Raw genomic sequence first — 21,710 nt, forward strand, 5'->3', positions numbered from 1 at the left:
CCTCACAGGCACCATGCAGAAGCAATGCCTGGCATGCGCTGTCTCTTCGGCACGCTGTCCCTTTGTGAAGTATGGGAGGGAGGGCACAAATTTATAGTCTGCAGGGGGTCGCTGAACACCCTAACACCGGCCCTGCCCCTATAAGTAAAGTCTAGATCCGCCACTGGTATTAGTCTACTCTGGCCTCTGCCTGCACTGCGCTCCCAGCCACCACCAGACTGTAATGCCAGCCTGTCTGCAGGGAGGGGGGAAGAAGCTGGAAGAAATGGGGACATGGAGCCTGCCCTGATTGCAGCAGTCAGACAGATCTCCATGTACCACTATCAGGTACTGCAGTTTGCAGGCCATTTTTTTTTAAAGATTGAGAGCTGTAGTGCCAGTGTAACATGGAGATCTGGATGGGGGGGGGGGGGGGGGTAACAGTATGCAGAAGAGAAATACTCTCAGTTCAATTTCCTCCAGCCCACTTTGCCCGGCCATGAGAATTCTTTAGCACAGCGCTGTAGTGTAGCCGCAGCTCCCACACAAATAGAAAGGACGGTGGGCAGGCGGCACTAGACTTATTCCCTTAGCCCACCTCCCCCAGTCCCCCTCCAATGGTGCTGGACTGCGGAGGGAATAAAGAGCTGGTGGCACACTGCGAGCAGACACCACTGAGAGATGAGGCAAGTGAGGTGGGGGTGACATTTATTATGTGTAAAAAAGGCACTGCTTCCGTGGACATGTGTATAAGCAGCACTGCTACAATGGACATTATTATGTGTATAAGCGGCACTGCTACCGTGGGCATTATGTGTATAAGCGGCATTGCTACCGTGGGCATTATGTATACAAGCGGTACTGATACCATGCCAATTATGTGAATAAGCGCCACTGATACAGTGCCCATTATGTGTATAAGCGGCACTGTTACTGTGGGCATTATTATGTGTTTAAGCGGCACTGCTACTGTTGACATTATGTGTTTATAAGCGGCACTGATACTATGCCCATTATGTGTATAAGCGGTACTGATACCATGGCCATTATGTGTATAAGCGGCACTGCTACCGTTGGCATTATTATGTGTACAAACGGCACTGATGCCGTGGGTATTATTATGTATGTAAGCAGCACTGAAACTGCGGGCATTATTATGTGTTTAAGCGGCACTGCTACCGTTGACATTATGTGTTTATAAGCGGCACTGATACTGTGCCCATTATGTGTATAAGCGGCACTGATACCATGGCCATTATGTGTATAAGCGGCACTGCTACCGTTGGCATTATTATGTGTACAAACGGCACTGATGCCGTGGGTATTATTATGGATGTAAGCAGCACTGATACTGTGGGCATGTGTATAATGGTGTAGCATAGCGTGAATATGGGGCACTACTCTGTGGTGTAATATGCAATAGAGGCACTATGGGGGTCATTCCGAGTTTATCGCTCGCCACGGATTTTCACAGCGCAGCGATCATGTCAAAAAGGGGCTGATCTGCGCATGCATATGCACCGCAGTGCGCACGCGCTTCGTACAGGTACAACAGCCACAGGAAGTGGGAGTTCTGGGTGTCAACTGACCGTTTTCTGGGGGTGTTTGGAAAAACACAGGCATGGTCAGGCGTTTGCAGGGTGGGTATCTGACGTCAATACCACGTCACTCGTCGCAGCAATCATCGCACAGGATAAGTAACTACAGGGCTGGTCTTGTTCTGCACAAAATGTGTTTGCAGGCGCTCTGCTGCACAGGCGTTCGCACTCCTATAAAGCGAAAAAACACTCCCCAGTGGGCGGCGACTATGCGTTTGCGCGACTGCTAGAACTAGCTAGCAAGAGCGATCAACTCGGAATGAGGGCCTATGTACAGTGTAATGACAATAAGGGGGAAATTCAAATGTTTGAAAAGTCGGTTGGGTGTCTGTTTTTTCCTGTCTATTAGATAGGAAAAAGCAGACACCCAACTGACTTTTCAAACAATTGAATATCCCCCTAAGAGTGTGCTACTGTGTTGCATAATTTGTATTGGGGGTACTATTGCATGGCCACGCATTTTACATGTGATGCCGCACACCTTTTTTGTGACACGCGCCTTCTGCGCTCACTGTTCCTTTAGACAGTATGGGGGTAAGGGCACAAATTTGTAGTTTACGGGGGGGGGGGGCTAACACCCTACCATCGCCCCTGCCTCTGCTCAATGGGAGGGGAGTCGGTGTCGGGGGAAAACTAGTTCCACCACCTCTCCAGAACCACTTTAAGCCCTGGTAGGGAAAGAAAACACACAGGGCGGGATGTACTAATGTACATCGCCGCCCATCGCCGCCCTGCGCTACGTTGCTGATCGCATATGTACTAACATATGCGATCAGCATTGCGGAGGACAGCTCTTCCGATAAGAGCTGTCCTCCGCGATGCGCAGCGGCAGCCTGACTTCCGGGATTCGGCCCCAGAAGTCAGTCTGCGCATGCGCGGGGTGACGGGGGCGGCCGCAGGGCATGCTGGGAGGGATCCGATCGGATCCCTCACACAGCGCTGCGGAGAGAAGCCCATAGGCTTCTATGGACGTACGCCAGCTTCCTGCCGGCCGAGGGGTTAGTACATCCGGAAAATGCGGTAAACAGGGAGTTTACCGCATTTTTCGTTTAGTACATCCCGCCCACAAAGAGGAGGGGAATGGGGAAGAAACTGGAGACAAGAAGGCGAACAGAAGGAGAAAGACAGACAGGTGATTGATAGATGAAGGCATACACACAGATAGGGAACAGACAGCAGAAACTGAAAGTGGAGCAATTGTCAAAGCATGGGGAAGCGAATTGCTCAGAATTGTTCACCCAGTGGAGATGCAGTAAAGGTAGGGTCAGGTGGTACAGCAGGAAGCTGTGCCCCCTATTTAAACAGGGTGGCTGCATGCTTCCAATTGTGGCTGTCCCATTGGCGCAGAAGCCCTGCATCAAGTGACTGGCCGAAGCTTGGCAGATAAAAGGGGAGAGAAGCAGAAACTGTGCAGAAGGAGAAAGGCAGAAGGGGGTCAGTGAATAGACAGAAGGAAACATGCATAAGGAAGAATGATATAGGTGTGAAAATAAGAAAAGAGAGGCTGGAAGAAACATGCAGGAGATGGACTGAGAGGGAGGAGAAGACGCACGCAGAAGATAGACTAAGAGAGCAAACATATGCAGAAGATGGACTTAGTGGGGGAGATAGACTAAGGGGTTAATTCAATTCAACGCGGATTGGTTAGCACCGGGTGGGAGCTTCTGGAGCTATTCAATGCAGCGCGATGCTAAGTCTGAGAATACACGTATTCCTGGACTAAATAAGGTGTTTAGTCGCGAGAACGGGCATTCTCCGACTAAACTGCTTCGCCGTGGTGCTGTTTGCACAGCGGTAGGTCACAAAGCAGCATTGCGGACCTAGTTTTGTTGAATTTCGGCTCGCAGTATTAGAAGGGTGCAAGAAGAAATCCTCTAGTCAGGGACAGCATCGCTCTGAATTGAATAGCACCAGGAGCTCCCTCCCAGCGCTATTCAATGCGTGTTGAACTGAACTGACCAGAGAAGCAGAGAAAAATGAAGGAGATGGACTGAGAGATGAGTGTGCAGAGAATTAAATGTCACCCCAGTTTTAATTTAACTACTCCTGCTACAACACAATACTTTCTAAACTTTTAATGTGTTAGGTCCACCTAATTTGACATGCTCTGCTTTTTGTTGGTGCAACTCCGCCTACATTAATTTTTGAAGTAATTCCGCCTACTTTGGTATTGGCTCCGCCTGCAGTTTGTTTGGTGCCGCCCACATGAGGCCACGTCTAGAAACTTTTCAAGGGCCACTTTTGTTTCCCAATCCGTCCCTGAGCACGCATATAGATATGTAGTGACACATCTATTCACATACAGTCACACACATGCACAACACATTCATACACACACATATAGTAGTTGCACACACATACAGTGTCACACTCACTATTTAGGCTGTGCTGTGTGCTGCTCCTCTCCCCTCCTCTCTTCGATGGTGCTGGCTGGCCTGTCACTTTGAGTACAGTGCTGTGTAGCTCCGCCCCCTTTTCGGACCATTCATTTTTCCAGCTCAGCAGTGCAATAGTGCACTGCTGCGGGGATCAAAGGCAGCAGGGGGGGCTGGGGTAACTTGTTCCCTGTGCCCCGTCTTAGGACACAACAGGCAGCACACGACTGTCCACATAGAAGAAACTGAAAGTAAACTACAGCTCCCGCAGCGATGGCTTCTGGGAGCTGTAGTTTATTTTCTGTTTCATCACACGGCAGCTAGTAGAGCCTGGACTGCCTTGTGCTGCTCCGACGAAGGGACCTGTGCGCATCGGGACTCGGAGGGGGTGTAAGCGTTGCGGCGCCCCCTCCAATCCGGCGCCCAGGTCACATGCCCCCCCTTAGTTACGGCTCTGCTCTCTGACTGTTGCCATATCCTTGGTTTTGCCTTTTAAATAATTGCCCCTTTAAAACATTAAGCAGACTCGCTGAAAGTAGCTGATGCCTGAATCATTACAGTATATTTATCCCATAGTGTGCAAATGTGTCCAACTACTGTAAATGAGGTGCTGTGTTAGCAGGAGCCCTAAACCCTTAGAACTAGAGATGAGTGGGTTCGGTTCTCAGAGAACCGAACCCTACCGGACTTCACGTCACGAGCCCGGATACGAGCACAGCCCGGGTTTTCCCGCCTGACTTGGAAACCAGAACGAGGCAAAACGTCATAATCCCGCTGTCGGATTCTCGCGGGGTTTGGATTCCATATAAGGAGCCGCGCGTAGCCGCCATTTTCACTCCAGCATTGGAGAGTGTAGAGAGAGGACGTGTCTCCGTCCACAATGTCCTCAGTGTCCGTGTCTTGTGCTGCACATGTCCAGTCACAGTGGTTGTGTCCTCTGCTGCCATATGTCCAGTGCTGCTGTATAAGTCCAGTCCAGTGGTGCTGTGTTGTGCTGCATCAGTCCAGTGGTGGTGTGTTGTGCTGCATCAGTCCAGTCACAGTAATGGTGTCCTCTGCTGTCATATGTCCAGTGCTGCTGTATAAGTCCAGTCCAGTGGTGCTGTATTTTGCTGCATCAGTCCAGTGGTAGTGTGTTGTGCTGCATCAGTCCAGTGGTAGTGTGTTGTGCTGCATCAGTCCAGTCACAGTGGTGGTGTCCTCTGCTGCCATATGTCCAGTGCTGCTGTATAAGTCCAGTCCATTGTAGTGGTGCTGTGTTGTACTGCATCAGTCCAGTGGTGGTGTCCCTGTGATGTCGTATATGTCCAGTCGTACTGCCGTATATGTCCAGTGGTACTGCCGTATATGTCCAGTGATCCTGCCGTATATATGTCCATTGATACTCCCGTATATGTCCAGCACCGGTGCAGTGCCATCTCAGCCCAGAGATCGCCTCTGCCTGATTGACAGGCAGAGGCGGTCGCTGGGTGGGAGGGGGCGGGGCAGTGACATTTGCCCGCCGTTCTGGGCGCGCGGTCCGGGCAAAGCAGGCGTGCTCGGACCATGCGGGGGGGCAGGCCACGGCGGCTGCGTGACATCACACGCAGCCGCTGCGACCCAGACAGCGACGGGTAGCTCCCTGCCAGCGCGCAGGAGCTGCACAGGTAGGGAGCTACTCGTCAAGTACAGAAGCATCATCCAGGCCATAGATACAGTAGATGTCCAAGAGTGTTGATGGGGGGGGGGGGGTACAAAGCACCCAGACCCAGTTTGCCAGGGCTGGGCCATGACAGCCACGACAGTATGTGACCATGCCCCCTTCAGCATGTAGTGCAGCATATAAAGAGGACCACAGTAAACACACTGGGGTAATGTTTCCTCCCTCTGGGGCTGCCATATCGGGCCGTGATTAGCAGAGGGCTACCTCATCACTCCCTGCCTTGTCAGCCCTGGCCGTCTTCAGCCGATGCAGTCTATAGAAGCTGGGGGTTTGCACATGAATTACATTGTATGGAGGCCGGGACCCGGCCACCCGCGCAGATCTGGCGGTAAGGACAAGAGAGCAGGGATCCGGCAGCACAGTCAGCATCAGCCCCCTCATCCACCGAGGTAGGAGCCACCACTGGTATATACACACACACACACACACACACACACACACACACACACACACACACACACACACACACACACACACACATTACAGAATTATATAGATAGTGATCTCAACCAATCTACAGGGACCAGAGCCAGCAGTGAATTGGCAGGGCTTCAGCTGCGCTGTGATTCAGCTGTCTGCAGTATTTAGAAGCAGCATTCACTGGCTGGTCCCCTTACATAAACCAGCAGCAGCAGTGGGTGCACCGCTGCTTGCTGCAGCGTAGACTGAGCGGTACCAGGCAGCTGTTCTAGCCACTATTGCAGGTTTTAGTAGGGCTCCTGGGATAGAGCCAATTAGCTCTGCAGCAGCAGCGGGTGCGCCGCAGGGCCCCACTGGAAGAGCAACAGTCACACTTGGATCCATCTGTGAACTACACAGGTGCTGCTGTACAAGCAGGTGTCCCTTCAGGGCTTGGAGCCCGGAGGCAGGTGACTCCATTGCCTCTGGGAGTTATGCCCCTGTGCCTGATAGATCTCCCGATGACCCTGTAGATCTCTGATAAAATTACATTTTTACTTTTACATTTTAACCTGCCCATTCATTTTCTACAGTTATTCTACTCCATAAAAAAAATCATCTTCCCAGCTTTGAATTATATGCTGCTGCATTTCTCTCTCTCTCTCCCCCTCTGTCTTTCTCTCTCCCTCTCTCTATCTAGTATTTCCTTTAGAACACTGGCTTATATTTCACTTTAGAGCATTGCTAATCAGCATATACTTGTAAGGCAGTATGAGAAAACAATGTATACACATCAAAATAAATTATGCAGTGAAACAAAATAAACGGAAAACCTATTACATAGATTTCTTAAATTAATAATTGTCATTAAATATTCAGCTTTAATAGACTCCATATTATAGGAGAAAACAGTGTCCTGGTTTAACCTTCTTATTGCAGTGGGACTAATTGAGTGTTGTTCTTCGTGTCTCTCCCTGCAGAACATCCTCCTTTTCTCCTGGGAAGTGAAATTAGGGAGTTCTTCATGGGGGGTTGCTTCTACCCTGAGAGAGCAATAATTTCTAAATCATTTTTGCTCCAGCTCATAACTGTAATGCAGAAAGACTTTTCCAGGCAGACTGGATAGAAAATATTTATTACTTTCTTGCACTTTTTTCATTTCTCATTTGACATATGCGCAATAGGCACATTTTGCATTTAATCTGTATTAGCTTCCCCGAGCCAACAGTTCAGGTCTAGCACAAAATCCCTTTATAGAGGGAGGCAGCCAGAAGGTTCATAGTGTTTATCGATTAAGTAATTGTCACATTTTTAACAGATTATCTTGCCATAGATATATTAGCAAGCAGAATACAGATGCACATCAAGCACAGATGAAAAACAGAAGATGGATTACAACGGTTTTAAAGTTGTAAACACTGTCAGCATCATTCATAAAGAAATTCAGGAAAGACAATGTGACGGGGCCTGAATGTAACATTGTACAATTACTCCAGAGACTGAGTCATGTGTCTGCATGGTACACTGCAGATATATCAGCAAACTGATAAGTGAAAATCCTCTATACTGTACATATTACCTAGTATTCTCCATATATGTATTGAATGGGTTCATCTCATTCTTATGAGAAAAAGGATTTTGTCAGTGCTCTGCCTTAATTGTGTTTTAGAAGAGAGCTGCTCAGCAATATAAATGCATTATCTATACATATAATAAACCTGTAAGGGTTGTGTCTGTACATAACAATTTTTTTTTTTAGAAATATACTGCTAGTGACTGTTTATGAACAATGGAGACAAAAAAAAAATTGGTATTTTTGTCTATTTGATGTGTCTGTCTGGTTGTTCCTGCATCACAGAAAAACTACTGGATGAATTTGGATCGCGTTTTATTGTATAGCTTAGTGACCTAGAAAGAAGATGAGATATGTATGATCTCAATGTGACATCAGAGAGAGAGGAGCAATAAAGCAAAAACCAGATGCTTGACACTCGGCACACTGAAAGTTGGTGGTCCAATTATGCTTCTGCGTACCTTGACTTTGTCCAAGTTATGCAGAGTAACCCAACTTACAGTGACTGAGCCTGACTGAGGCAGAGATTCTAACAGGATGTGGCGCAGGCGAGACTGCGTTTATATTGTGTATACCCCTTATCCTCTAAATTTTTCCTTTTCAATTCAAGCAAGTTCCCGTAAGCGTCTGCTTCGCTATGACGATCAAGATGTCGCAGGGGCAAATGCTCAGGGCTGCAAGCGTTGATCTCAGGACCAGCTGCTTCTCTCATGGGCAGCTTTACGTGGCTCGCTCACGAGTTGGTAGCCCGAAAGCATCTTTTTGTGTTACTCTCTGAAGGAAAAATGGCAAATATTGTTTACAAAGACATTTTGTGATCAATGTGTACAATATATATTTACCAAAGTGCGGGTTTATAGAAGTGGAGATGTTGCCCATAGCAACGAATCAGATTCTACTTATTTATCTAGCGCCTTCTTGAAGATAATAGATAGCATCTGATTTGTTGTTATGGGGAACATCTCCACTTCTATAGACCTGCACTTAGACCCACACTTTAGTAAATATTCCTTCATGTATAAATGTGATTTCCTTCAAAGAAAATTGCAGTAAAGTTAAATAAAGAGTGGCCAGCAATCACTATAGGATGCTGCAGAGGAAAGTATAAAAGTGGAGAGATATCCATTTCATCAATAATATTCACATGAGTGCATGCAGTGTGGATAGTTCTGAGTCATGCACAAGTCGCAATAAGCATGGACCCAGTGGCAGCAAGGGTTGCTGAGACCTGGTGAGTGCACTAGCCCATAAAGGTCTGTGACCTTGTGGGAAGGGGTGTGGCATCTGAGGAAATCCCCCACTGACATCATGGTGAGGTGTGGCCTTGTGGAAAGTCCCCATTTACATCACTCTGGGGGCATGCCCAGCATCCCTTGAGATGCTGGACTGCCCCCAAAGACTAGTGTCTGCTCTGCAGGCTCCTTCTCGGTGACAGAAGCCGGGTTCTGCAGGATAATGTCACAACGCAGCATCCAGCTCCCGGTCACTGCGGAGGGGCCAGCATTTCAGTGTTACCAACTGGAAGGGTGACACCCAGGTGCAGTTCCCACTACATGGATCCCGCAGATTTCAGCATACTACGCAAGCTTCACAGGAAGAAATCGACTTCTGTTCCTGATCAAGTATCTGCATACAGACAGAAATTGCCAGTGCATATGGATTAATCTGTCTGTGGAAGGACCACAATATCTGTGAAATGGATGTTACAGTGCAGTAACTTGGCGGTAACTATGCGATTGCACTGGACTCTTCCTTCTCGTGGGAGTGTCATGAGAGTGTTGAGGTCGACTTCCATGCTCATTTGCAGAGAGCGGACAGAGATGAGACTGGGAGAGCCTTCCACATGCAATCGCACAGATGTTTATAGTACTATACAACGGATTCTCACATCACTATAATGTAGTAAGCAGGCATCCACTGCCAGACAGAAAAACAGCCACACATGAATAAGCTCTAGTGTCTCCTTCCCATCAGGGAAATCACAGATTGGCACTCTGACATGATCAATGTAAAGGAAAGCAGTGATATCAGAACAGGGGGAATATATCAAGATTGGCTTTCAGGTTCTGCATCTTGTTGGTCTGGGAAGTGTTGTAGGCGTCAGAAGGTAGATGGTTGATGAGGGAGAGGAGAAGAAGTAAGTGTTGTCTCCCATCCCTTACACTACTGCAATACACCACTCTGACCAGCAAGATCCAGTACTGGCAAGCAGCACTCTATGCCATGGGCAACTAATTATTGATTGTTTCTAGGCTTACTGCTGCAATACACCCATCCCACACATTTTGTACCTGTAACAAAATAATTCTACACCAGTCTTCAACAGAGCATTACCAGTGACCAGACATTAGAGTGGCCCTTATAAGTTGTACTTGGTACAGTCAGTGTAAATCAGACATTCCCAATCTCGGTCCTCAAGGCACACTTAAACTGGGCATACACAATACAATTGTGACATTCTACTAATCTTAGTGAGAGGCCAGCAGTAATTAAGGCAGGAATTAATATCGACAAGGCTGAACTTCCTCTAACCCAGTACAGGAGATCAGTGCTGGTGGTCTGGGTGGCATGGTAGACATATCAGTTTTATTAAGCCTCAGAGGCTTTAAACTCCAGCCATGGGAACCAAGTTCCACTAAAAGTGGAAAGTTTGTCAGCTGAAGAGAGCAAGATGTCTTCCATGGACATAAAATTGTCTAGTTTCTGGAACCAGTCTGCACGTGTAGGAGATCTAGGGGAGTTCCACAAAATTGCAGATTACAGATCGGGCAGCATTGTGTAAGTGACGGAGGAGAGATTTTTAATATGTTGCCACCGAGTGATTCAGTAACTAAAAGACTGGGTATGTAGGAATATCAGTGTGCACAAACAGAGCTGTCATCGGATGTGGTGACACCAGGTGTGCACCCCATATCTCCCGGCGCGCTCACGGCAAAAAGGGGGCATGGCCTTATATAGTGGTGTGGCCTCGTGGGGATCCCCAAAAATCATCACTCTGGGGTGTGCCAGGCATCTAATCAGATTGCTGGGCTGCCCCCGGAGACAGTCTGCTTGCGCTGTCGGCTCCTCTTCTATGACAGGAGACGGGAGCGTGCACCCGCCTTGTGACGCCACTGCGCACAAACAGATGGAGCAGTTTCAAGCAAATTAGGTCACAAATGTAACCACATGAAACGTTATGTCTAACACCGTTACAAAAACTTTTAATTGTGGCAATTTCTTCTGTTCCATATGGAGTGCCAGGAAGGAAAGTTTATCATGAACATTTTTTATTAGAATAAAATGAATCATTCTGTGAGCACTGCTTAGCAAACCTGGGGCAATGTAACTGTATAAAATACTTGAGATGTTAGAACCACAATTTACAATCTTACACTGCAAGAATTAATTTCCTGTTTATCTTCCATTTCTCAAGTATTATGTTTCTTCTTTTCAGACATGTTTGCAGTGAGCAGAGACGGTTAGACCCTTTTATTGATACTTCTTGTACAAATAGGAAAATCAATAAACAGGATGTAAAATAATAGCAAAGTTCCTTGCACGCGTTAATGGAGCTCTAGTGTCCGGTCAGCTGAATGTATACAATGTTATCAGTGGCAAGCCCTCGAGAGCAATTATTTTTAGAATTATTTTATTATTATTATTATTATTATTATTATTATTATTATTATTGTTATTATTATTATTATGTATTTATATAGTGCCAGCATATTCCATACAGATTTAGAATTGGAAACACAGTGATAACACAAAACAGTGAGAGGTTCCCATCACCATCCCCCAGTGTAGGCAGATATTTTGTATTCTATAGACAGCAGTGCAACTTGAATATTTTCAATGCAGTTTCTCATAATATCATTGGCTCCTAGTGAATTGATAGGTTGTATTACTATGATAATGTTTTTAGCACACAAAATGGCTGCCTGCTCTGTGTGTGACAGGTGTACTGTAATGTATTTAGGATGCTGCTCTTTAAGGGTTGCATTGAGAAAACCTGTTTAGCTCTATACTATTATGTAGAGAATTTTCCCAACTTTAACACTGTAATTTCACCAACAAAGAGGTTAGTGCACACATGCTTACAAAATGCATGCACAACATGTAATAATATAACACAACATCTGAGAGCCACGCCTTGCCTGGATTGTACAGTCTGCACCCAATGTCAGGAAACTGCCCCAAAACCCCTGAGGAACTGACAAAAGACTATTTCCTATTAGAATTACCTCACCACACAGGCATGGACAGACGACAAAATGGAATTGACAGGATTGTGTCTTGCTTATGAAAATAATAATTATGGAAGTCTCCTCTGAAGGAGAGCAGCTACAAGATAATTTACTGCCAATACAAAGCCCTGAAGATTAATGGCAGAACATCTCTGGAAGACCTCAAATAATATCAAACTATTTTTAGACGAACTGCAGCTAAGTGGTGAAATAACACCACTTCTTCAGATTCAGGAAGCAATGCGGCTGCAAGAGCCAGACAAATAAAGCAGGCATTTTGTTCTAGGGAAGTTTGATCTTGATGTAGATACATGCTTAGGTCAAAGAGAGATTAGCAGAAGACATTATGAAATGCCTCTGTCTGTAACTGTTAGCTGGTTATACAATATATGCTTGTTTCTTTGGGAACCGTGATGAGGTGACCAATAGTCTCTTACAAGGATTCAGAGGGAAAGTTCCTGAAATGCAGATATACTGTAATGTAGCTAGTCCAGGTGGCTTTATTCTTCCGCAGTGGCTACCAGATGCAAATAGAATAGATGCATGGGACTTAGGGACGTATTTATCAATTATCATTTGCGGCTGCAGGTATTTGGAAGTATACCCTGAATGCATGTATCCAATATCTGCTGCAGTCTCTCATTTTTGGGTTCCTTTGGGGGCTTCTTTTTAGCCACATTTACCAAGTTGCAGAATGCAATGCATTTCAGATCTTGGTCCAGTTTGTTACTGCCATCTGAAGGATCCCTATCCTGGCAATCTTTGCAATATGTAGTCTAAGGGCTACACATCCCAAAAAGTAGCAGAAGGATCCTTAGGATCCCTCCCTGGCGTTCACTACTCAAGCATGCGTGGTTAGCATGCTTGTCCAGTAGTGCAAACGGTGCCCATAAAATGAGTGAAGAGATCACTAATGTGATCCCTTCACTACGGTTCCGGTATGAAAGATAGATAGTGTCTAGTTAGACAGTCAATAGATAGACACCATATGTTAGATGGACATTAGGTCGACAGGGTCAAAAGGTCGACAGGGTCAAAAGGTCGACATGGAAAAAGTCGACAGGTCAAAATGTCGACAGGGTCAAAAGGTCGACATGAAAATGGTTGACATGAAAAAGGTAGACACCATGTTTTTTGCATTTTTGTGGTTTGTGTGGATAGTTTTGTCATCTGGGACCCCCAATTGTAGAAAGGCATACCCTCGCGGGGCTCGCTTAGCTCGCCACGCTTCGGGCACGGTGGCTCGCTGCGCTCGCCACAAGGTTTATAACCAACTCTATGCCGACATGGATAGAGAAAGTATGAAATAATCCAAAAACATGTTACATTTAAAAAAAAAACTTGTCTATCTTTTTTATGTCGACCATTTTCATGTCGACCTTTTGACCATGTCGACCTTTTGACCATGTCGACCTTTTGTCAAAACTATCCACACAAACCACAAAAATGCAAAAAACATGGTGTCTACCTTTTTCATGTCGACCATTTTCATGTCGACCTATTGACCCTGTCGACCTTTTGACCCTGTCGACCTTTTGACCCTGTCGACCTAATGTCCATCTAACATATGGTGTCTATCTATTGACTGTCTAACTAGACACTATCTATCTTTCATACCGGAACCACCTCCCATACACGGAATTCAAGTGTATTCAAAGTACAGAGGAGAGAGGACACTTCCGACCTCTCCTGCATCTTTCCCTCCCTGTTACTGTTTGGTATGTCACTATTAGCTTCCTCCATAGTGATACAATTCTGCCGCCACTATGTAACATGGCCGACCTGTCCAACAAGGTCCCGCAAGGTAATACTTTTCGGTGTCCTTTGTGAAGTTGCCAGCAGCCTACAGCTGCCGACAATGGATTGATGACTAATGCACATGTGTGATGCCCATTTGTGCATGCACATTGAGCTTCAACCTGGTGGGTACTCAGCAAAGCAGAAGGCTTCACTGAAGTATTCAAAGCCTTATCTCTCTTTTTTATACTACCTCTATGGGATCAGCGTCAAATACAAATCCACCCACCCGATCCATTATTTGTGTCTCACATATTTCCACACTCCAGATTGTACTCTCACATTAGAAGGCCACTGAGAAAGGACCGAATGGGTAAACTGTCTTTTTCTAATGGCATAGCTGTTTATTCGGGTTGGGTATGATATTCCGGTATTCGGGGTGCCGGCATTTCGACATTGAAGACCCTTACGGCGGAGGGGGTAAGTATTTTTACCATCCCCCACTCCCCTACGCCCCTCACCTGTGCCTAACTCTAACCCCTTCGCTCTCCGGGCTCTAACCCTAATATTCTCGCCGGTACTTACCTTCAGGGTGTCAGCGGTTGATCTTCCGGTGGCGGTCTCCTGAGCAGTTCAGGATTCCGGCATCTGTCACATAACTGCCTCCTGTACATCGGGATGCTGACTGCATCCGTTTATTCATATTAGAAATCAAGTAAACTTGTGTTAAAAAATACACAAAATATACATTTCATTAACCATAAATGCTCTTTCTAAGTATGGTTGTTATTATTATTATTATTATTATTATTATTTAGGATAGTTTAAAACTATAAGTATGGGGAATCTGATAGTCACTGATGTTATTTATATACCTCAGATTTGGAGGTTCTCAGTTGAATATGGAAGTTTGCAGATTATATCTATCTGTAAGATTTTATGCCTACATTAGTTAAAAGCCAAGCAAAATGACGGGCACCAGGGCCGGAATATAGGGGAAGTGGACGCTACTCACACAGGAGCTTCTCGGTTTCTGGAACTCCTGCTGCTGGAAGTCAGGGTTATGTCATGCTGAGTAGGTGTGTGTGTGTCTGTGGATGTAGAGTTATCCTTTTATATATATAAATATATATATATATATATATATATATATATATATATATATATATAGATGCTGTATATCTGTAATGGCCAGGTTATAACGATGCTGCACTATACACACCAGTACTGGCAAGTGTAAGCTCAGTAGTCCCCACACAGTAATTGTCCAGTCTGGGAGTAGAGGACACCAGTAGCCACCACCAGCAGCTAGCCGGAGGAGTCTGGCCTGTGCAGGATGTGGATGGAGCAAGCACATGGATGGGAGTTCAGTGTATATGGGGCAGTATATGGTGGGAAGTGCAGTGTACATAGGGATGTGTGTGTCCCGAATAGAGCTCCGTCGGGCACCCTCCAGTGTCCACTGGCAGCACCACAGAGGTGAGGCGCAGCGTTAGCCTTTTACACACACACACACACACACACACACACACACACACACACACACACACACACACACACACACACACACACACACACAAACAGAAAATTCAGCACTCACCATAGCAAGCTCACTTATCCTCACTGATAGATAGATAGATAGATAGATAGATAGATAGATAGATAGATAGATAGATAGATAGATAGATAGATAGATAGATGTAATACAATATTGAAAAATCTGCATCTCACTCCTCCCAATCTCTATCTGCCCTTACCCCCACTCTGTCTTTCCCCAGCCCCCTCTCTCCATATGCAGATAGTGTGAAACAGTCAGATCAGTATTATTAATATTAGCAGCAGCAGGATAGGTAGCTGTAACATCTCGCTGCCGTATCACTTTCACTTGTCATTTGGTCCAAGTGGTGGCCTCTAGTGGCAACCGGCGCACATAACAGAGGTGAGGAGCAGCCAGCCTTTTATTATATAGGATACTACTGAAGTAACGAATATATAGGCTTATCCCTTCTGACATCACTGATGGAAATCTGCTGCATGATTGGATCATTTATGTGGAAGACAATGTTCATCTTCATTAACCCTCAGTCAGGCGCAGCTGGCCTGACAGGCGCTGCAAAGCTGTTCTTGCACCCCTCTCCGCCCCAAGGGGGCGCAGGAGCCTGTCCCTCCTAGTACCTTCCTATCTCTAGGTGCTGTTCGAAACCCCCCTAGTCAAATTTCCCACCGCCTGCGTGGAGTGCAGTAGTGACCCTCCTGGCTTCTCAGGCACACTGCACCCAAATGCCTCTGACTTTTGAAGGTTGGTTTTTCCTTTTATTTTCATCTATTAATTGTGTATTTTGCTCATTTTATGAATGAAAATTACAAAGATTGTGGATATTTTGCAGAAATATGTAGGGCTGTCCAGGGTGGCCTCTCAGGCACACTGCACTCAAACGTATACTCATGTTCGTGTTTTCTCTTATTTGCTTCAGATTTTCTGTTGAAATGGCCTGTATAAACCTACGATTTCTCTCTTTGTACGTCCTAATGAAGGTCACTGATCACTTTAAGAGCTATACAATTGAGTTAATTTTCTAACAGGCGCCTGTCAGGCGCACTGCGCCTGAACTCAGGAGTTCCAGAGGTGCGCCTGACGGAGGGTTAAGAAAGGAATTTGGGGTTAGCCTACTAATAAAAACTCTACTAGCAGTTACCTGTATACATGTTTTCATATACATCTACATTGCTACAGTATGCCGAGTTTCCATTTATTACAAATATGATTCCACACAGAAGGCCTGAATTAGAGTTACACACTATACTGAAATTCACACAAATTACAAATTTCTTTTGCATATGCATCCCGACATTTTTTATGTACAGAGTTTGGACACACGGTATAAAAAATGTACGGGTGCATTTCTGGACGGTGACTTAAAGGTAACAGAAGGGTCTAAAGAGATGCACAGAGAGTTTGCATAGTTATGGGAGTGTCGCAGGATTGTCGAGGGAATGTCGCTAAAAGCAGCTGGGTACAAAGACGCTGAACCACTCACATAGGAGGCCAGACTCAAAAGAAGAAACTGCACCTACCAAAGAATAGGGCCAAGTTTCGATGGTGCAACCAATGGTACATCTTAAGACACACAAAATTGTATTTCAACGTCTATGTACACTGACAGTGGACGTGTTAGTCCTTCCACGGGAAGTACACCGGGTAAGGACTTTGTAGCAGTATCAGCATGAGTATTGTAGACAAAGAGATAGTTCAAAAAGTTATCATTACATGTGAACAGCATTTTATGGTTCAGTAGGCCATCTAGCAGTTCAATAAAGAGTTGACCTATAGTTCACAGTATTATTAACTGTTTTGTTCAGAAAGAAATTTACAGTAGGTGTCCAGCAAACACCTAAGCTCCCCTCCTGCAGCTACTGCAACCATAAGCGTTGTGTGGCACCTTCTTTCACCCCTTCAAAACACTAACATTCATAAACCACCTCTGCCTATGCTGGTTCCAGTGCCAAGATATCCAACCAGGAAGTGATGCTCACATGACCACCAGCACCTCTCAGGAGCAAGAAAATCACAAATATGCCACCAGAAATGATGTATCAGCATTCTAACATGTCGACATTTCATCAGAGTCTATATTATGAATGTCAACATTATCATGCCCTCCAACATTTTACACAGAAAAATCGGTACAAATAAGGAAAAGGGGCGTGGACACGACCCTTTTCCTATACTTTCAAAGGAAGTTTGGAGAGCCACAAATCGGTACAGACCATAAAAAAAGGTACTGTACCTAGCAAAAAATGTACAGTTGGGGGGTATGCATTATGTCAACATATCATACCCCATCCCACTTCACCACATTCATCATTTGAGATATGTGAGCTTGTTATTGTACTGCATACCCTCCAGCTGGACCTTTTTGGCAGGTACAGTACCCTTTTTTTATGGTCTGTACCGATTTTTGGCTCTCCAAACTTCCATTGAAAGTATAGGAAAATGGGTGTGAGCACGCCCCCTTTACCCGTGGCCATGCCCCCTTTTCAAATTTGTACCGATTTTTATCTGTAAAATGTTGCAGGGTCTGGTACAGCTGGCACTTCATTTATGGACTATCGGACAGTTGCTATTAGAGGGTTTACAATTTATAAATGGGTGATCTACTTTGGAGTTACTGATTTATTGGCAAATTGTTCTGAAAGAACATGAGAAGGCATTGGCACCCAGTTCCAGCCGTGGGCTGAGGAGGTTCTCCTTTGGGGTTCACAGTAAAATGCTAATTTGGTTAGAGTAAATACTGAAATCTACTCTGATATGTCCAGAAGGTGCCATCCTTATTTGACAGGCCTGTCAGTGGCAGTATGTACAGTACCTGCTATCTGGGAATAGAAGGAGCTCTCATTGTACCCACCACCTACACGTTTTTGTCTGCACCGTTATAGTAGCGGTTTCTTCAGTTGAAATATTGTTGTAAAAATTAAGAATAGTTTCTTCTGGATCAGTGCTTAATAATGAACCATCTATCCAATTACATCTGGGATACGTGATTTGTTCTAAACCACTTTCCAGGCATGGTCGCATCAAATGCGACCATGCCTGCAAGTGCTTTGTCTGACCTGGTCGCACAGGATGCGACCAGTCAGATAACCTGTGTTAGCGGCAGGGGAGGGAAACTTCCCTCTGCTGCTGCTGTCAGAGGGACCGGAAGGTCCCACTGCCTTCCAGCCCCCAGTGTTGCCGTGCTGCCGATCATTGCTGATTGGTCAGCACGGAAGGATCCCCCACCCCAGCGACTGCAGACAATAGCAGCCGCTGGTAAGTGTAAATCATCTCCCCCAAGTCCCCCTGTTTACCTGGCAGCTGTCCGGGCTCTAAAAACTAAAGTTGCGATGGTCACGATGTTACCGATGTTCCAATGGTCGCAATGTTACCGATCGCTGTTCCGATTTAAAAAAAAATAATAATAATTCAAAAACATATTATTTAATAATTTTTTTTTCAACTAAAATTATTTTGGATACAGTTAAATTCATGTCCTTCACCTAATTCACTCATAAAAAACCCCTGACAATTTCTGAGCAGTTTTTGGGGGAAACAATTGTCAGTTAAGTGGTTAAGGATGAGAGACACTGCTTCCTGCGTATTTAACCTAGATTTTTTATGAATATTGGTTTCTATTAGTTATTTACAATCTGTATTTGATTGCTTTTAAGATATTTCTATAATGGTAGCAGTACTATAATTCAGGGTCTGACTGCACAGAGAGCCAGGCTAGCCACGTGCAGCGCAGCCTTCTGACTCTCCATTCTCCCTCCTTATTTCCCCCACCACCACCACCACCAATTTGTGGTTTGCTCACAGACAGAAGGGGGTATGCCACGAGGCAAGTCCCCCCTGACTCATGGCACGCCCCAGTGAGCTGTGGCTGACTCTCCTTGTGATGTACACGCCTGCAGCTGGCATGCACAATGAAATGCCATAGCTGCAAAGCTATGATTTATATATGATTGCTGTAATATATGGCTATATATAGTGTTTTAAAATTGTTTTGTATTATTTATGAGTTTTTTATATAGATTGTAACATGCTGATTGACTTTGCAGATTTTATAAGTTATTTTTACAGACTGTATTCTATTTTAGTTTCTCCTGTTACCATATGCCTAAACAAATTATATGATAATAGGAGAACCTTTAGAGCTACTCAACTTTTTATTTTGTATTTGTTTAAGACTTAGGGGGATATCCAATTATCCCCGGTAAAACATCGGGTCCGAAAATGGCCATTTTCTGACTTTTTTCCGATGTTTCACCAATTGTTTTTTTTACAGTCTATCCAGATTGCCTGTAACAAAAACCCTTTCTCCCAAAAACACACAGGTTCAGTGAAACGCGCCGGCTTATCGGGGCTAATTAGATAGCCCCCGGCAGGACAATTAGCCCTGGTAAATTACTGGGGATAATTGGATATCCCCCTCAGGAGGAAGCAATATTTCTATAGCAGCAGTTGTTATCTCTGCTGAATCATTCAGAAGCATTTTAGGATTTTGGGGTCTATTTATTAAGCCTTGGCTGGAGATAAAGTGGTCAGAGATAAAGTACCAGCCAATCAGCTCCTAACTGCCATTTTTCAAACCCAGCCTGTGATATGGCAGTTAGGAGCTGATTGGCTGGTACTTTATCTCCTTCCACCTTACAACCGTCCAAGGCTTAGTAAATAGACCCCTTTGTGTCATCAGAAGGTGCTGCAAAACAACCAACAAACAGAGAAATAACAGTGAAATAAAACCAGCACTCAAAGAAACTGATCTGTACTAAATTAAAGAAAGTGGGCCAGATTTAGACCTACAGCACTTCTATTGTTATATCATATTGTCTTGTCAGAGGTGTAGCTAGGCACCATGGTGCCCAGAGCAAGGGTATGTTTTGGCGCCCCCCTCCCCTGTACTGAATTGGGGGCGTAGCCAACATGTAGTTGCATGTTACATTTGAAAAGAAACAATATTTATAAATCCTAAATTGAGGACAGGACCAGTTCTTGACCTTGTGGAGCTCAGGGTGAAAGTTTCCTTTGGGTGGCCCCATGTTTAAAATAGGGTCAGTGCATGCTGAAGGCTTGAAACAACAATATAGGGGTATGGCTTCATTAGGAATGTGTGTGGCCACAGAACAGTACCAGTTCATATTACACCGCACAGTAGTGTCCGTTATTCATGTTATACCACACAGTAAAGCCCCTTATACACATTACCCCACACAGTAAAGCCCCTTATACACATTACCCCACACAGTAGTGCCCCTTATACGTATTACACTATGGTTGAGCCCCTTATACACATTACACCATGGTAGAGCCGCTATGGAAGTAGCTGTAGTTAACTATTTACTTGTTTAATTCAAATAAATAAAAAACACTATATATAAGTCCCAAGTGACCTGACCTCACAACCCCCCATATCTTCAATGAAAATAAAGCCCTAAATTTGATCCCCCACTGACCTGAATCCCCCAAAACTCCCAATGAAAATAATGCACCAAAATTGCCCCCCCCCCCCGACTCGATAATGCCCCAAAGCCTCAATGAGAATATACCCTAGAACTGCCATCCCAGACCTGACAATCCCACTATGCTTCAATGAAAATAGTGTCCCAGAATTGCCTGAGGGGCAGAGAGAGGTGTTGCAGCATCAATGTAGAGAGAAGTGTTGAAGCATCCAGGGCAGAGAGAGGCAGAAATCCTCTCTCTGAAGCAGCCAGGGCAGAAAGAGTTGCTGCTGCAGCAGCTGCAGAGAGAGGTGCTGCAGCAGCTGGGACAGAGAGTGGTTCTGCAGAAGCTGGGGCAGAGAATGGTGCTGCAGCAGCTAGGACAGAGAGAGGTGCTGCGGCATCTGAAGTAGAGACGTGCTGCAGCTTTCAGGAAAGAGAGGTGCTGCAGCAGCTGAGGCAGATAGTGGTGTTGCAGGACAGAAGTAACCCTGCTGCACAGTATCTGAGTCCGAGTCAGTGTGTGCCACAACTACTTCTCCTGCTCTGCAGCTGCCAGTACAGTGGCTCGCAGGAAGGGAGGATGGTGGTGACTGGCAGGGCACCCTTTAACTTTTTTGGCACCTGAAGCTTGTGTTTCACTGGAGCCACCCTCGCTACACCCCTGTGTCTTGTTAGTGATCTTATGTCACAAGTTAATGCTCTGCACTCTGCTAGTTAAGTCTACTCTATTCTGTGCAGATCTGAATTTTGTTTGCCTATGTTTAGATGCCTTTTGCCATGTGACAGGTAAAAGGGTAAAATCCTCCATTTTATTCTCTGCTCAGTTAAGCTCCTTAGATGATGACAGGTGTTAAGTCTGCTTTCCCATACAAGTTTAAATCTTCTTATCGCTTATACATCTCTTATCTTACTGAATATTGGCCCTCATTCCGAGTTGTTCGCTCGGTATTTTTCATCGCATCGCAATGAAAATCCGCTTAGTACGCATGCGCAATGTTCGCACTGCGACTGCGCCAAGTAACTTTGCTATGTAGAAAGTAATTTTACTCACGGCTTTTTCATCGCTCCGGCGATCGTAATGTGATTGACAGGAAATGGGTGTTACTGGGCGGAAACACGGCGTTTCAGGGGCGTGTG

At 45.3% G+C, this 21,710-nt stretch overlaps 1 long non-coding RNA gene across 1 annotated transcript in view; it reads right to left on the bottom strand.

The window, feature by feature from the left end:
• LOC134928982 (uncharacterized) overlaps nt 1-4,182 on the bottom strand; it is a 67,789-nt gene extending 63,607 nt beyond the window's left edge. Inside the window, exon 1 of the long non-coding RNA XR_010178182.1 lies at nt 3,953-4,182. This is a non-coding gene — a long non-coding RNA (uncharacterized LOC134928982). The remainder of the gene's footprint in view (nt 1-3,952) is intronic.
• Nucleotides 4,183-21,710: the final 17,528 nt, after the last annotated feature.

The sequence above is a fragment of the Pseudophryne corroboree genome, chromosome 5 (genome assembly GCF_028390025.1).
Source record: "Pseudophryne corroboree isolate aPseCor3 chromosome 5, aPseCor3.hap2, whole genome shotgun sequence".
NCBI classification, from domain to species: Eukaryota; Metazoa; Chordata; class Amphibia; order Anura; family Myobatrachidae; genus Pseudophryne; species Pseudophryne corroboree.